This window comes from Leptonychotes weddellii, chromosome 6 (genome assembly GCF_054177405.1).
Source record: "Leptonychotes weddellii isolate Sample4059 chromosome 6, ASM5417740v2, whole genome shotgun sequence".
In the NCBI taxonomy this organism is placed as follows: domain Eukaryota; kingdom Metazoa; phylum Chordata; class Mammalia; order Carnivora; family Phocidae; genus Leptonychotes; species Leptonychotes weddellii.
Window position 1 is genome coordinate 100,115,237 of NC_138374.1, and position 13,590 is coordinate 100,128,826.

Below are 13,590 nucleotides of genomic sequence, written 5' to 3' on the forward strand. Positions count from 1 at the left end.
ACGTCGCGGGTGGGTGTTGGAAAGCCCGCACCGTCACGTGTCTGGCCGAGCGGCACGCCCACCGCGTCTGCGGAGGATGAGTGCGGTTATCAGCGGAGACAGGACACTCCGGAAGCCACTATCACAGGCAGCAGAGGGCTTGAATCCCGGGGCGCGGGGGCGGGGAGGGGGGGTGTTTTTTCTCTAAGATCGTATTTTTATTCTGTTTTTCTTGGGTGAATCAGTTGTCATTCTCGTTAGCCCCGCCCATAGCCACATCCCGTGATCCTCTTCTGGAAGCAGGAAGGGGCGACATACACCCAATCCACCAAATAGCCTTTCCCCAATATCCTGGCCCCAGTTCCCTGCCAGACTTGCCCGCACAGCTTCGCCTCACCCCCACGCAAGTGGGCACACCTCCTCCGTGTCCCTCATCGTCGGCCTCCTGCCCTTCTGACCTGCATCCTACCCAAAGATGAAGACGCTTAGGCCACAGCATTCTGGGTTTAACTTTCTGTTTAAACCCATGATGAACTAACTCCTCCAACATGCACTGAGTAGGTGTGGCCAGGCACGAGGCTAGGCACGCAAGATAGGATGATGGGTAGTCTAATATGCTGGTTACGAGCATGGGCTCTGGAATAAAATAGAACCTGTTCACCTCCCATCTTCACCCCTTACTCTGTGACCCAGGATAGGCAACTTCCTTAAAGTTCTGCTGCCTCATTGGTGAAATAAGTGCTTGTCCCACTAGGTTGCTCAGAGGCTGGCCTGGCATGAAGTACACAGCGCGATACCGGGAACGTGACAGTCCGTGCATATTAGCGACTGTGTGCAGTGGCTCACTCAGCCTTCATCCCAGCCTCCCCGGCGAGGAGGTCCGAAAGCTGAGCACCACGTGTTCCAGGCGTTTTTGCATTTTGATTTCCAGATGCAGACTGTCTTGCATCAAGTAGATGAACTCAGGGTAAAACGTGAAAGGCAGAACCTGTTCCCGTTGTAGCCATTTTTGCTGGCAAGCAAACGGGTGGAAATGGGAAGTTTCTGTGCAGTGGTGCTCCAGAGCCCATTTTTAGCTTCTTGGGTACCGAGAGGCAGGGGTAGCCCCAGCTTCTGGATTCCAGCAGAGCTCAAGAGGTTCCCAGAGGGGCTCACTCTCCCAGTGGGTCATTTCTATATTGTTTTGGGAGCCATTTCTGGAGCCTGAGTCTAGAACCTGCTCCTTCAGCTATTCTTTTTTTTTTTTTTTGAAGATTTTATTTATTTATTTGACAAAGAGAGAGAGACAGCGAGGGCAGGAACACAAGCAGGGGGAGTGGGAGAGGGAGAAGCAGGCTCCCAGCTGAACAGGGAGCCCGAAGTGGGACTCGATCCCAGGACCCTGGGATCATGACCTGAGCTGAAGGCAAATGCCCAATGGACTGAGCCACCCAGGTGCCCCATCCTTCAGCTATTCTACTCACCTTGTAAACATCTCATTCCTTAATTAAATACCTTCCTGCTTAATGTAAACACAGCAATTTCTGTTTCCTACACTGAATCTCGATGTATGTAATTATTATTACTTGGATATAAAATTAAAGTAATAACAGCCACCATTAGGGTACATTGGTTATACCCTAAGTTCAGGTTTTTACAGATGTGATGTAATTCCATCCTCCCTGCGAAACCACACAGTCTGTAAGAAGCCTAGTCAAGGCGGGAACTGAGATCGTTCTGCCACCAGTGGCCAGGGGCCTACTCACTGTACTCACTACACCCTACTGTTCCTTCCCTGGAGGAGCTCACCGTGCAGTGAGGACGGCAGCTGTGCAGTGTGAGAAATGCTGAGAAGAGCTGCGGGCCCAGGGCTATCGGAGCCGCGAAGACAAAGTGTCTAACTCCCCCCGGGCTTAGAAGCCCAAGGTGGCATCTGTTTTCCACCTTGGCAAGAGGTCCTGACTTCTCATTCCTAGACACGTTGGAGGACCATGCCTCAAAGATCCAGTGGCTTATTTAAGTAATCATAACTTAGAGGCTCCCAATCTGCATGTTTGCATTGGCAACTCTCTGTCCTTGTGTCCAGCTGAGTCATGGCAAGTCCTGAAACCTTCAGATTCTTTGTGGAACTCATTCCTGCCGGCAGCTTGAGGAGCACCCTGAGCTGAAGATTCGGGCAACCTGGAGCAGATGTGTGCACTCATCTCCAGCATGGCTCTCTCCTTGTTTCTCCTGAGACTTCCATGCAGCACCTGCTTGCCGAGAGGGTCTCAAGGTCAGAAACCTTGCCTTAGTCAGGTCTGTACCCCTGCCATCTAGCACGTTGCAGATGCTCGGTGAATAAACGAGTGAATGAATGAATGAATGAATGAAGCCACGCCACCCTATAGCCCCTGCTTACTTCAAGTGTGAGTGAGGAGCTGGCTCTGTTCTCTCGGCTGGATGCTGGAGCAGGAAGCGCAAGCCACACCTGCTGCATCAGCCCTGGAAGAAGTTGGGGGGTGGGGGGGCAGATGTAGGGCCTCTGACTTCTTGGCTCTCAACCCCTCATTTCCAGGATTCACTACTCCTCCTCAATTTCCAGGTTATGGGTCTTGTAAAATTTTATACATTGGGCAATTATGAACCTAATTCTGGAGCTCATTTTCTAATTCCTAGCCCCTGGGTAATTGGCTCCTCTCCCTCCTCATTTAGTCCAACAGCCCATGACCACACCCTCAGCAGAGCCCTAGGCAGGGGTGCAGAGAATCATGGGAGATTCTGGCCCCAGGACAACTCGTAGATGATGTCCAAGAGACAAAGACGACCGTAGATATGCTCCTCAAATAGCCCAGATCACACAGGACCTGAAATATCATAGTATTTTATAGGGAGCACAAAAAGGGGGCTTGGGAATTGTGCAGCTTCTAGAAGATGAGATAAAAAGGAAGGAAGTTACAGTGGAGGTGACGAAGTGCTCTTAAAATAACACCACAAATTGCATGCATATAGTACTTGATAATTTTAAAAGCTTTCTCATATATAGTACATCATTTCATATAATTCTCATGTAGCAGCCCTGTAAAGGAGGCAGAGAAGACAGTATTATGCCAGTTTAAGAAAATAAACCTGAAGCTTGGGGTTGAGGTGTTTTGATCCCAAATCCAGCTCTCTCGTTGAAAATCAGGACCAATATGGTATAAGGTTACACCATTATTTAAAAAATCTGTCGGGGGTGCCTGGGTGGCTCAGTCGTTAAGCGTCTGCCTTCGGCTCAGGTCATGATCCCAGGGTCCTGGGATTGAGCCCCGCATCGGGCTCCCTGCTCTGCGGGAAGCCTGCTTCTCCCTCTCCCACTCCCCCTGCTTGTGTTCCCTCTCTCGCTATGTCTCTCTGTGTCAAATAAATAAAATCTTAAAAAAAAAAAAATCTGTCGTCCAAGTTACTTGATTCTGGTCCCTACCTGTGTATGCAGGCATCCAGTCTCTGGAAAATTCCTCCTTGATTAGTTCTGGGAATCCCTCAGGGTCTTTTCACATGAGTTCAGACACAAGGCCACTCACAGAAGTTTCGCTCCTGCTGATTGCCCCGGTTCTGCTGGGCCCTACAGAGGCCACAGCAGCCTGGGCCACGGCCCAGGACTCGGCAACACCACCATTGCCTCTCTGGGTCTGTACTCTTGCTACAACTCCCAGGCCTGGAAGTTTCTGTTGGCACCCATTTCAAGTCCACAGGCTGTCAAGGCTATTTGGTGGGGAGTAGGGGACAGTGGCTCCCTCTTTGTGGAATTACACTTGGTCAGAGGCTCCTAGAGCGGTGTTACTATGACCACAGTGTGATGCAGGAATTAACTTAATTGCTCTGTCAGTTTTCATGCATCCGGGGTGGCCTTGGGAGAGGTGCACTGAACAACCAAGAAGCTCTCCTCTGCCCCATTTAGGGGCTGCAGTACTGGGCTGTATGACTAGCCTGGCTCCGGGTCGCTCAGAACTCAGGGACTACATGGAGCGAAGTGCATTTTTGGATAAACCCTTTGTTGTTCAAAACTGGGGGGGATCAAGCAGATTTGATAGCCCATTGCTCTTATTTGGATAGAAGGGAACCCTTTTCTTAACCCTCTGATATGTTGGGCTGTGTCCTAGCAAGTCCTAGTGATCCAGTGACAAACAAGGCGGACCCAACGTCCGCCCTCTTGGATCTTACAGTCAGTTAAGCGCGTAAGCGGCTCAGGTCATGATCTCGGGGTCCTGGGATCGAGCCCCTCATCGGGCTCCCTGCTCAGCGGGGAGCCTGCTTCTCCCTCGGCCTGCTGCTCCCCCTGCTTGTGCTCTCTCTCTCTCTTTCTCTCAAATAAAAAAAAAAAAAGAATATTATGTAAGTCTAATCATACAGTGTGTGACTTTTTGGAATTGACTTTTTTTACTCAGCATAATTCCGTGATTATCTGCATGTTCACAGATGTTGTTTCGTTTATCAATCATTCATTCCTTTTCATGGCTGAGTAGTGTTCCATGATAGGGATATGCCACAGTTTAACCATGGACCTGCTGCAGGATATCTGGATTGTTTCTAGTTTTTGACTGTGATGACTAAAACTGTTGTCTTACAGGGTTTTGTATGAATATAAGTTTTCATTTCTTTGGGTCAAATGCTTAGAGGTCCAATTGCTAGGTTGTATTGTAATTGCATGCGTAGTATTATAAGAGATTGCCAAATCGTTTTCTGGGGTGCCTACCATTGCACATGGCCACCAGCAATGCAGGAGTGATCCAGTTTCTCCACCCCTTTACTGGCAAGTAAACTTTTGACTGACTACCCCACCAAATTGCCAGACATGCCCAGATAGGTCAAAAGTTTGCTAGGGGGCATAGTTTGAGGTTTTCATTTTGTTTTGTTTTTCCAGCAGGATTTTTAGTCTTTGTGTAAATTTGATTTCTATCCAGCCTTTCCCACCATTTCTCTGGACATGTCCAGACATGCCTGAAGCCTCAGCAGTGGTCCGCAGAAACCTTTGGCTCAAGCTACAAGTCCAACTGCATGGAGTGAGATGTTTGGGGGTTTTATCCCCATACCCCTTCTAAGGAAGGGCCCCTCCCCATATCCCCTACTGTCAGGTAGTCCCTGGAGATCAGTTGGTACCCACCCGCTTGACATGAGGGAGATCCTCTGTGAGTAGACACCATCCCATCCTTTCTCTTGGTGTCTTCTATGTGTCAGGCACTGTTCTAGGTGCTGCAGATAAAATACTGAACAGTCAAGCAAGGCCCCTTGTCTTGAGAATTTTGTATTAGATGAAGGGAAAATAGACAGTAAAGACACAAGATGATTTCAGATGGCAATAAATACTACGAAGACTCTACACAGGGCAATATGACAGAAGGAGCACATAAACTGCTCTCCAAGGAGCTGAGCTTTCTCAGCATCAGAATTCCTACAGGCTTCTTTTTTTCCAAAGCTGATTATTTCCCTTGCCTTCACCATTTTTTTACGATGTTCTCATCACGTTTTCTTTTTTTTTAAGATTATTTATTTATTTATTTATTTATTTATTTATTTGAGAGAGAGAGAGAGCAAGCATGCAGGGCGGTGGGCAGCGGCAGAGGCAGAGGGAGAGAGAGAACTCTACACAGACTCCATGTTGAGCACGGAGCCTGACATGGGGCTTGATACCACGACCCCAAGACCATGACACTGAGACCATGACCCAAATTGAAATCAAGAGTGGGACACCCAAACCACTGAACCATCCAGGCACCCCTCTCCATGGTTTCTAATCCCAAGATACCATGGTTGACCTTTGCTATCAACAATTCCTTTTATTTGTTAAAGATTCTTTTCTAATTTGGTTCTTTGAATCAAAAAAATTACTTCAAATATGGAATGTATGCTACAGAAACATTGAAAAGACTTTCTTCCTTAATTTGAACACCATATTTCTATGAAAATAGCCAAAGATGGCAGCCCTTTGGAAGGCTCTGTTCTTTTCCATTCCTTGTTGTTCTATGAGTTAATATTCTCAGGTCCTTTTCAAGTGAAAACTGTAAAGTCAAACCTCTCACATCTCATACTAATTCCAATAATTTTTGAAAGCAAGGTGTCTACATAGATATGCATCCACCTTGCTCGCCTCAGCCTGTCAGATATTTCTTCCACTTGAGTCTATCATTTAATATATATATCAGTCATCCTTCCTGGCTTCGGGTCATTTGTGAGTACAATAACGTGCATTTTCAGGCCAAATTTCACATTCAGGTATTAAAGAGGACACAACGCTGAGGCATGCCTGGTGTTCAGACTAACATAATCCACTTAGCCTCTTGGGCTTATTTGCCTGGTGAGTTAGGAAGGCACCTTGGATTTCCCCATTTTGCCCATGAGAGTATAAGGAGAGCTTTGGTAGAATGTTTTGCTCAGATCAAGCTATGTTATATGACTTGTTTGGTAATCTCATAAAAAAAAAAAAAGCAAAGGAGAGTTTGATGAGACTCTTCTTAATGATCCCATATTGGCTTCCAGATCTTTAGTCCTGTTTGTGATACTACACCATCTGCCTCAAGCAGTCAGCTCAGTCTTTTCTTGTTCTCCCTGCTCTGAACACAACTAAAACAAAAATCTTTGCCATTCTTAGGCTTTTTGCATGTCTCTGCTTTTTCTGACATTGGTCTTTTGGGACCTTTTGTTTCATCTTTTACACTCATCCCGTTGAAGTCTGAGGGCTCTGAATGGCCAAATTATTAATTTCCATGTATTATTTTCAGCATGTTTAGGCACTCATGCACAGTAGATGGGATGCCTTATGACTATATGAATAAGAATATTTTTTGTAATTTTCCAAGCCCCTTTAAGTGTCCTGCCTTTTGGAGTCATTGACCACAGGATTATTCTCTCTTTCTGTTTATTTTTATAAAATTCAGTTTCCTGAAGTTTAATATATGTGTGACTGATTCTTTCTAGAATTCTCTTTCTTAACTACTTCATCTTTAAAATGGCATAGTTAGGGGCGCCTGGGTGGCTCAGTCGGTTAAGCATCCGCCTTCAGCTCAGGTCTTGATCCCAGGGTCCTGGGATTGAGCACCATATCGTGCTCCTTGCTCAGCAGGGAGCCTGCTTCTCCCTCTCCCTCTGCTTGCCACTCCCCTTGCTTGTATTCTCTCTCTCTGTCAAATAAATAAATATAATCTTAAAAAAATAAAATAGCATAGTTATCTTGCACCAATCTTAAGAGGCCAGGTGTCCTATCGGCAAACTTAGACTTTCAATATGCAGATTTACTCGTACATATGTGCTTTTTCACAAAGGGGGCATGGGTTTGTATTTTATATCCTTCAAAGAATATAAGCTTCTTGGGGTCAAGAACCACTCTTCTATGCCTTTTCTAGAAGAAGCTAGAGAACCACAGGGTGTTAGAGCTGAAAGCAGACTCAGTATATCTTTAGTCCAACTTTTTTCCTACAGATGAGGAAAGTGAGTTCCAGGAAATGTAGGGACTTACTCAAGATTAATAGCTAATTGGAGGCCACTAGGTAGTAGAATCCACAGTACCTGCCTCCTCTCCCTATGTTCTTAGCAGTGTCTTCCCTGAGGATAAATTTATTAAGAAGGGAGAACACTGCTGTAGTCAGAGTGGTTTCATAGGAAGCAGCTCTCTGAATCATACAGTGATGACCAAAGCTTCCATCCTAACCTTCCCCTGGTGGTCTGTCCTCACAGTTTGCCATTCAAAGCAGATAAGTACTTTGAGACATAAGAAAAATATATTTCCCTGGATTTATGTATATTCTCTTTTTTTTTTCAGAATGACATCTTTTTCATGAAACAGAAATATTCAGGTTACCAAATTAAGGATGTTTAAATGGGGACACAGAATTAAGAAGTAGAAACCCAATTTCCAACCACCATAAGAGGTAAGGTGGTAGCTGAGATTAAATATAAAACTTGACCAAGATTTTCTGGACATGTGAAGGGTGAAAGAAAGAAAAAGAAACAAAAAGGAAGAAAGGAAAAGAGGGAGGGAAAAGAATGAAATAGAATCATTCTTTTTATCTAAGAAGAGGTACTAAGGGATACAAGGTTCTCAATATCAACTTTGCAGTGAATAAAGAAGAGAAATTTAACAATTTTTGGTAAAAGCAACAGAAAAAAAACATGCTGAAGCATAAATGTAGTAAAAGCAGTTCATTGGGATGGTAAGAATATTTAGAAGTAGGCATAGATCTCATGCCTCGTGGACTGTCTTAACCAAACGTTTAGTAAATTTGATAAGGAGGGGCGCCTGGGTGGCTCAGTCAGTTAAGCGTCTGCTTTCGGCTCAGGTCATGATCCCAGGGTCCTGGGATTGAGCCCCACATCAGGCTCCCTGCTCAGCGGGAAGCCTGCTTCTCCCTCTCCCACTCCCCCTGCTTGTGTTCCCTCTCTCGCTGTGTCTCTCTCTGTCAAATAAATAAATAAAATCTTTTTTAAAAATTAAAAAAATAAATAAATTTGATAAGGAGGCTAAGCTTCCATAGCAGTTGATGTTTGAGGTTAGGTTTTTAGGAAGTTGTTCTATCCTGCTAATTAACATAAAACCTGTTTTATGAAACCAGAGGAATGGGTGGGAAGGTCAATGTTTGTTATGGCAATAGAGGAACCTATCAGTATTCTCACATAGAAGGAGGCCACACGTCTTCCAAATACAGGTGACCCACTAGAATTTGTGCTTAACAGAAACTCCAAAATTCCACCAGCATGAATATTTCAAGTCAGGTCATCATAGCCAGAATGAAACCTCCTAAGACTGGGGTGGAGTGTTTAGTTCCAAGTAACATGGCTCCCTCATTGGCCACTGGAATGAGTCAGCCACAAATAAACTCTTAGGAAATTGTATGATTCACTCACCATACGAAGTTAGTGGATATCAACCAATTAAGTCTTGGAACCTGCCCCATCCAAGGGTTATTGCTGATGTTTTGCTGTGGTTGATGTTTAGCTCCCTTTCCTGGTTAGTGTAATAAAACCATGCTGTCTGCATTTGCACTTGGGCTATCCTCTTCAAACGGCGGCCTGATATTTCTAGAAACTCTTCCTGCCTTGCTTATTTTGACAGTGGAGTTAGAATGCAGAATTCACAGTCTTATCCAGGGATCTTCAATGAATGCTTCTATGGCTTAGTTCACAACCAGCGAATAGGAGGGATTCATTCTTCATATTAACTCGACTCAAAAGCTTTTCAAAGAATGTTTTGATGGATTGCCAATTGCATAGGTTGGGGGCCCCTCTCCAGAAACATCTGGTTCTGGGGGATCTTTACAATATAAATCACATTGGGTCACTCTGCACTCAAAAATCTCCTGTTTTCCCATGACTCTTAGGTGAAATCCAATCCTCAAAGTGGCCCCTTCAGCTTGTGTGATGTGGCACTGTCTTCCTCTTTGGCCATCCCCTTCGCTCACCGTAGTCTTGGTGTTCTCAGCTCTCTCATCTTTCCCTCCGGAGGACTTTACCCGAGCTGTTCCTGCTGACCAGAATGCTCGACACCCAGCCAATTCTTCCTTGTCCTCTAGGTCTCAGGTTAAGTGTTGCTTTCTAACATCCTTCCATTCCAAATTAGACTCCTAGTTATACTCTCTCATAGTGTCTGCACTTTTCTTTTGTAGTACTTACCACCATTTTTAATTATGGCATTTATTTGAGTAATTATAGGTGACCAGTGGATGGCCACTTCCAGGTCAGACACCCATTTGTTTTGCTCAGTGCTGAATGCCCAGGTGACAGGAATTCAGTTAATGTTTACAGAATGGATGAGGATTTATAGTGTCGTGGTATTAGCTCCCATGATTGTGATTGTTCCACTGAGCATTGTGCTTAATACACACACACACACACACACACAAACATGCATGCATGTATATGTACTGTACTTATATATACATACAGGTTTCATTTTATGGAGTAGGTTCTTAATCATCACTTTAAGATGAAAGTTATAGCAAACTCTCTTTCCTTTTCAGCATTACTATGTTGTGCAGGCCAGCTGTAGGCAAATACTTTCTGCCTTGGATAGTGAACGAGGTGCAAATGGGAGTCAAGTATGAGATTCAAGGCAGCAGGTTCAGGCCTGCTTGGCCCAGTCATTTCCCCTCTCTGGGGTCCTCAGTTTCCTCACTGTGAAGTGAAGGGCTCAGATGAGATAATAATTAACATCCTTTCTATTTTAATGCAATATGATTCTAAGAGAGAAGAGGGGGAGGAAGGAAGGTTAACTTTTAATGTCAGGGGCTAAAGTAGTTGAATTAGTTTGGCTGCAGGTGACAGAAAACCATAAATAATGGTGACTTCGGTAAGTTTCAAGATTATTTTTCTCTCATGTGAAAGCCTAGAGATTGGCCATCTACAGCTAGAATGGGGTACCAGGCTCCTTCTGTCTCTTTGCTCTGCCCAGCATGGCTTCCATTGCCAAGGTCACTTCATGATCCAAGATGGTGGCTGGCCATCTGCTTACACTTCATTGGTGGAACCTGGTCGTACCCCTTATACCTACCTGCAAGGGGATCTATCAAATATCAATAGTTTTTATTCTAGGTAGCTGTGGGGCTCCTACTGCTGAGGAATAAGAAGAGAACACATATTAGAGGAAATATAACAGCCTCTGCTAGAGGAAGCTTCCCAAAAAGGGTTAATTAGGGAAATGTCCAAAAATTGCAGAGCAGAAAATCAATACTTAAAATGGAATCAAGATCATTAAGAGTCTGCCTGTTTTAGAGTTTGGCCAAAATGCAAGGTAAATAGAGCAATCATCATTTCAGGGGAAGGCAGAGGCTTTGGCTTGGCATGGAAGGGAATGGCATGGTCAGTACAGGAAGAGAAAACAAACTCTGTAGGACCTTCTGTAGACTTAGGAGTCAGGACAAGAAAGAAGACTATGTGCTAGGAAACAAGGAACTCTAGCCATTTAGCAGAGAGGATCCAGAATCAAAAAATCTCACAGGCACCTGGGTGGCTCAGTTGGTTAAGCGTCTGCCTTCGCTCAGGTCATGATCTCAGTGAGGTCCTGGGATTGAGCCCCGCATCAGGCTCCCTGCTCAGCGGGGAGTCTACTTCTCCCTCTGCCCCCACCCCCACTTGTGCTCTCTTGCTCTATCAAATAAAAACTTTAAAAAGTCTTAAAAACAAAAACAAAAGCGGGACACCTGGGTGGCTCAGTCAGATAAGAGTCTGCCTTTGGCTCAGGTCATGATCCTGGGGTCCTGGGATCAAGTCCTGCATCGGGCTCCCTGTTCATCAGGGAGTCTGCTTCTCCCTCTGCCTGCCGCTCCCCCTGCTTGTGCTCTCTCTCTCTCTCTCCTCTCTCTCTGACAAATAAATAAATAAATAATCTTAAAAACAATCTCTAAACAGGGCTGAGAGAAAATTAAAGTGGCCAAAGCTGCCCTCCAACCATACACCTATAATTTGCTTTCTTTCCTATAGGTTATACTCAGACTCCTCACATTATCACTCCTGTGTGTGATATTGCTGATGACTCACTGAAGAGGAGAGAAATGCAAGAAGTCAGAAGAGCAAGGCCTTTAGTCTCATGGCTGCCGCCCAGAGACAGCATCTCTGCCTCCCTTCCCTGCTCCGCCTAAACTGTGGGGAAGGGGGGGGGAAGCCGGGGCCCAGTGAAAGCTAGGAGAGGACAAGTGAAGCTTGCAGCAGGGAAGAGAGGGTCTGAAGCTTACACAGTTGCTCACCTGTTACAATGCTTTGGACCTGGCTACCTTACTCACATTCCTCTGCGTTAGGAGTGAGGACGTTTAAAGACCAACATCTCAGGCAGAAGAAAGAGACATTTCTCTTCACCTACCCCACAATCTCTCCGAACTGTGGCCATAACCTCATGGATCTCTCTGAGTCCTTTGCCAAGTCAGAGAATAAAAAACAGAGAAAGAAAAAAAGGAGGAGAAGACAAAGGAAGGTGAACATCTGAATTAGATATGCATGCTACTGTAACAGTTTAACACTATAAAAGTTTCCATCTCATCTAACAATCTAATGAGTGGGAGGGAGGGTAGGGGGGGAGGATCCAGGGAGCTACGGGCACTGCCCTCTTCAACTATAGCTGCCAGCACTGTCCTGGGCATCAACACCTGGCTGGCAGATGGGGCAAGAGCATGGGAGACAGCCAAGTGGGAGGCGTTTATTGGCCCGTCTGGAAGTGACATGCATCCGTCACTCCTGCTCATATTCCCTATGGCCACTTCTCACTGGAGCGGGACCAGAAGATGAGGACTGTTTGCCCAGGAAGAGGAGAGAATGGGTTTGTGCTCAGCCAGTGGCCTCAGCCATAGTGGACCTGAGTGGACAGGTGGAATGTTCTAGAGCAGACTGTGTTTATGCAGTAGTGAGAGTGGGTTTTGCAAAGCCAGTGTTGTCTAAAAAAGGATTTTAGACCACAGTCTAGATGAGAAGATGGAGGGTAAGAATGGCTAGTTTTCCCACTGGGACAGGACTTTGGCTCTCATTTGTTTCCCTTTAGTCAATGTGAGGACCCCAATGTGAGGTTCAAATCAGAACCAATTGTCCTAGAGAGTTACTGTGCTGTACTGGGTGCCCAGAATCTTAAGTTTCTAAGATCCCTAATGATTATCAGTCACATCCCAAAGATACTTGAAACCTTCTAAATAGTTGCTGCCAAGGGATTACTATTTGAATACCTCCTATGCTGGAGAACTCATTATCTTATAAGGCAGTCCAAGCCATTAATTGATTGATGAAATATTTTTTGAGTGTATGCCCTCTGCCAGGCACTGGGAATACGAGGGGACAAAGGCATAGGCCTAGTACTTAAGAATTTCATACTTCAGAACAAACTTCCCTGCTGTTTTTGTTTGTTTGTTGAATAAGGCCACATACTTTACTTCTGCTGATTTTGCTTGTTCTCACTTTCCATTCCACAGGTCACCCAATTGCTTGGGTGAATTGCAAACACAATATCATAGTCCCCTCTCAGACCCCAAACAACCTTATCCTAATAATTTCTAGGAAAGTCCATTCTAACTCCCATGGGATAGTTAGAAACTGCGTACACAGCATTTTCCAAACCACCTCGTCCCTAGAGGACTCTTTTAGAGTCAGTCATTTGTCTAGTTGCAAAATTGCTTCTCCTTTGCCTTTCCATTTTAGGTTTCTAAATTCTGCCCCTGGGTCCATTTCAAAACCTGTAATTGGATCATTCGGGGGCTGACCTGCCGTGGAGTGTCTCGTGGAGTGCCTTGTCTATATTCATCTTGGAACAAACCCATCTTGGAACTCACTTTTCATTGCAAAACTTATCTATGCTTCTTATTTCAAAACCACTGCATCTGAAAAATGGTCACCCATCTCAAAGCCACCTCCTACTTTGTGTTGCCAATTCAAAACATAATTTGTGTCTAGAAACCAGGGTGTTTTCAAAATTGTTTTGGATGATACTCTGGAAGGTCAGCACAAAACCCAACCCTCAGGATCATCTTCCCTGACTCCTCCCCCCTCCCCCCCCAGATCTCCACCCTTTCTCTTGCTTTGGAGTTCGAGGTCTGTCTCCAGATAATCTTCCCCATCTGCTCTTAGCCTCACCAGAATCAATGTGTCAAACTCCACTGTAAAGTTAACATTTGGGCATCGATAAGCAAAAGTTATTCCTAAATGTCCCTA

At 45.1% G+C, this 13,590-nt stretch overlaps 1 long non-coding RNA gene across 1 annotated transcript; it reads left to right on the forward strand.

Moving 5' to 3' along the window:
* Nucleotides 1-1,087: 1,087 nt before the first annotated feature.
* Nucleotides 1,088-8,428, forward strand: LOC145722300 (uncharacterized). The gene is made up of 2 exons (XR_014146455.1): nt 1,088-2,233; nt 7,733-8,428. It is a non-coding gene; the product is annotated as an uncharacterized LOC145722300 (long non-coding RNA).
* The last annotated feature ends 5,162 nt before the right edge of the window (nt 8,429-13,590 follow it).